A 3821-nucleotide genomic window follows, 5' to 3' on the forward strand; every position below is an offset into this window, starting at 1 on the left:
AAAAGTTTTTGTATGATACTTGCAACTCTTCCGTAAGTTTGAGATAATTTCAAAATTAAAAAAAAAAATTCGAATTGGATGCCATGATTTAAACAGTTCCTAGAGATAACGTTCTACTTTAAGGCAAAATACACTACCTGCCTTTCCCTTGCTTCTGTTTCTCTATGATTATCTGCTTGTGAATCACTATGCTGTATACCTAAAACTTACATAATATTGCAAATCAGCTATACCTCAGTTTAAAAAAAAGAATATGTCTAACCAAAAAAAAAAAAAAAAAAAAAGATTGGGAGTTTGAGGTGCTTGTGTGAGTGGAGAAAAGGGGATTATGTGACATCTTGATATGGAGGAAGGCAGGAGAATCAGCAGGTCCACATGGTTTCCTTGTACCATCTGCTGCTTCCTCTGGTTTCTGAGGCATCGTCTTTGTCACTGATTGCAGCTAATATCTACCATCAACCGGTATTTCTCTCTGGGCTTGGTTTCTCTCTGAGCTTGGTTAATCTAGTGACGCTCCCTGGCTGCCCCTACATTATCTTAGCTCTTACTCACATTTTAGACGCTTCTGAGTCTCTATGCCCTCTCTCTGGCCCCCTGAAACAAGCAGTTCAGTCCAACTTTTACTGTGGAGTTTCCCCTCCCCTTGCTATATGGCCCTGGGGCAAGTCATCTGCCTCAAAAAATCAGCCATTCTTGAGATTTCCTTCTAGGACGTAATGTAGGTCTACATCTATAGGAGCCCCTGGCCTCATGGGTTTCTTCAGATCATCTAAAAGTGCTTAGTATTTAAATAGAAATAATGTGGTATATTCTAAATGAGGATTTAGAGCTGCTTAGAGAAACTAAATATCATGGCCTTTCTCTATCTAATTGTGTTGCCAAATTTATTTATTTTTTCGAGATTAAAAACTATATTTAATGCTTCTCTTGTACAACTATGAGCTCTCATTTTCACAAAGTACCTTCAGTAGTTTGTTCAAGAATACTGTTTAGAATAGTGTAACAGTATTTATGCATATTGACTTAGAAGTAAAAGGCAGTAACTGTCACACATGATTTTCAATGGCCTCATTTCTTCTTTAGGAATGATGAATGCCCATTATGATGACATCCACGTCCTGGGAATTTTGTTTGCCTTTATTCCATCTTTTACATTGAGGATGAAGCTTACTAAATTGGAAGACATGGTTGCTTAAATTATTGACGGGGCCAATTTTCCTCTCATTTCTTTCTGGACAAACATCACTAGTTTGGAATACGCTGGGTTCTCTGGCAGAGGTGAACACATATAGCCACAAGCATGGTTACAACCACGAATATAATTTGAAGCTGGAGGATATGCTGGAAAATACACACTAGAAGAACTGATAATATCCATATTCCCTTTGTAGTGCTTCAAATACACTAAGTTGATAAAATCTCGGGGGAATATTGAGCTCATGGCAAAACTTTGTGTAATGGTATAACACATGAATGTGTCCAAATCAGTTTTTTGTACCATGTTGTACACTTTTCAATGATTTGTCCCATGTAATTCTGTTTTCAGGTTTGTAGAGGAAATCAGACAGTTTAGATGTTTACTCCAGAATTATTCCTTCAACACGATATAGATTTCCATGGAATTTTTTAGAAGCCTTGCTGGAAACAGTTGTCTTTTTCTCAAAGGGGAATAAAAATGCACAAATAAGTTAGTGAAGTCTTAACCACTTTCCAGCCTGATGTTTCTTTTTCTTTTTTTGTTTTTTACCGTACGCGGGCCTCTCACTGTTGTGGCCTCTCCCTTTGCGGAGCACAGGCTCCGGACGCGCAGGCTCAGCGGCCATGGCTCACGGGCCCAGCCGCTCCGTGGCATGTGGGATCTTCCCGGACCGGGGCACGAACCCGTGTCCCCTGCATCGGCAGGCGGACCCTCAACCACTGCGCCACCAGGGAAGCCCCAGCCTGATGTTTCTTGATAGTAACCTAAAACTTCGTGAGCAGTTTGTTGGGCAAGTGCTTTATAGTCCATCTACATTTCCTAGTAGATCTAGTCCAGAATTTTAATAACTATTAGGACTCTTCTCCAAATCCTTGTGGTGATCTCCATACCTTTCAACCTGGTGATGTAACATCGGATGAGCTGGAACATATTCAGATGGAGTAATGGTCAAGGATATCTTCACCCACAGGGTCAGCGGAAAATAAACACAAACCAAGATTGAGATGGCATCTTTTTCTGATAAGTTGAAACTGGATTCTTCGCACCTCGTATCCTGTCCCAGTCTTGTATACAGGTTCACACATGTTGTTAAGTGGGTCTTTACATCTATTTGTATAATCTCCCTCTTTCTGGGCTGCTTGACTGGGTCCCCAATCCGTACTGGATCACTGCCATTCTTCCCTGGGAATCAAGGTCCCCAAGGAGTTTGTTAAGTCCCATCCCTGGCCAAACTCCCTCCTCCAATCGCGCGTCTGCTTTGAGGGTGAGGGGCCGGCTGGAAACCCAGGAAGGCCGGGCTCAGGGATGGGAAGGGGAAGGCGCTGAAGAGGAGGGGAAAAAAGTGGTCGGGGGATCTGCCCCTCCGGCCCGATTCGGTGTCTTATCCTGGGAGGGGGTGCTCTGAAAAGCGGGGAGGCCGAGCGTGCTGTAAGGACTGGGGCTGTAGGGCTGGCTCTCAGCGACCGAAACGGCAGCCGCCAGTGCCCCAGGTCCCCATCCCCGCCCCGTCCCCTCTCGAAGTCCCGGGAAACTGGCCGAAGGAACCTCAGCCTGTCATGCGCAGACCGGCCGCGCAGAGCCGTGACCGAGGTGGGGAGGGCGTGCGGGGTAGCTACGCGGAGGTAGCCCAGAACCTCCCCACCCCAGAAAAACCCGGAGGGAGAAACTACACTTCCCAGCAGGGAGAGCGACCTAACGGCCCGCCCCACCCCATGCCCCTGCCCCCGGCCCCTCGCCCCTCGCCCAGTTAGCCCCAAGCGCCCGAGCGCCACCCATCGCCAAATTTATTTTGACACGGTCGGTATGTGGAATTCAGCCCACCAGGGGATCTCTTTCCAGAGTCTGAAATGGGAATGGACAATGTTTGCTCTGCTCTCAGGCTTCACCAGAGCTTAACTAATACATCTCCTCTCTGCAGGCTGAAGCCCAGAGCTGAGAATTCAGGACACATGGGTCTGCCCACTACCCCCAACTGTCTTTGTGCCCTGTGTATCTTCCTTTTTCCACCATCCTTCTGGCCCAGGGAGAGAAGACTTTCCTCCAGATCACTTCCTCCTACCTTTGCATTCCCGCCACAAGGCGAGCCATTCATGGTGGGCCAGTCTTTCATCCCTACAAGACACACTCCCAGTCTCAGTTGTTAGACCTTTGTCTTGGTATAGAGCTTAACTCCCTGCCTTAGGGCATTTAACTGCAGCTTGATCTAAGATATTTAAAGCAGCAAAGACACCAGGAGATCTAATTATCTTATATAATGTTTGTTATGACTCTGTTATTCCTGGATGTAAAATTCTCTTTCCTAGGACTTATGGAAACCAGTGATCCTGCAAAAGCCCAGAGCCCAGGTTGGCCGTGGTGCAATGAACAAAATAGAGGACCTGTATTCTACTCCCTGTCCTGTCAATGAACCATCTATCTCCTGCAAGCTGGTTAACATCCCTGAGCTCTGGCTTTCCTACTGGTTAAATGGGAATGTTAAAGATAAAAATCTAAATTTACAAAATACTTTTTTTTTTAAAGTCTCTTTATTGGAGTATAATTGCTTTACAATGGTGTGTTAGTTTCTGCTTCATAACAAAGTGAATCAGCTATACATATACATATATCCCCCAAAATACTTTTC

At 45.1% G+C, this 3821-nt stretch overlaps 1 pseudogene; it reads right to left on the reverse strand.

Moving 5' to 3' along the window:
- Window positions 1-1068: 1068 nt before the first annotated feature.
- LOC101284947 (stAR-related lipid transfer protein 6-like) lies at window positions 1069-2281 on the reverse strand (annotated as a pseudogene).
- Window positions 2282-3821: the final 1540 nt, after the last annotated feature.

Source organism: Orcinus orca, chromosome 5 (assembly GCF_937001465.1).
Source record: "Orcinus orca chromosome 5, mOrcOrc1.1, whole genome shotgun sequence".
Lineage (NCBI taxonomy): Eukaryota > Metazoa > Chordata > Mammalia > Artiodactyla > Delphinidae > Orcinus > Orcinus orca.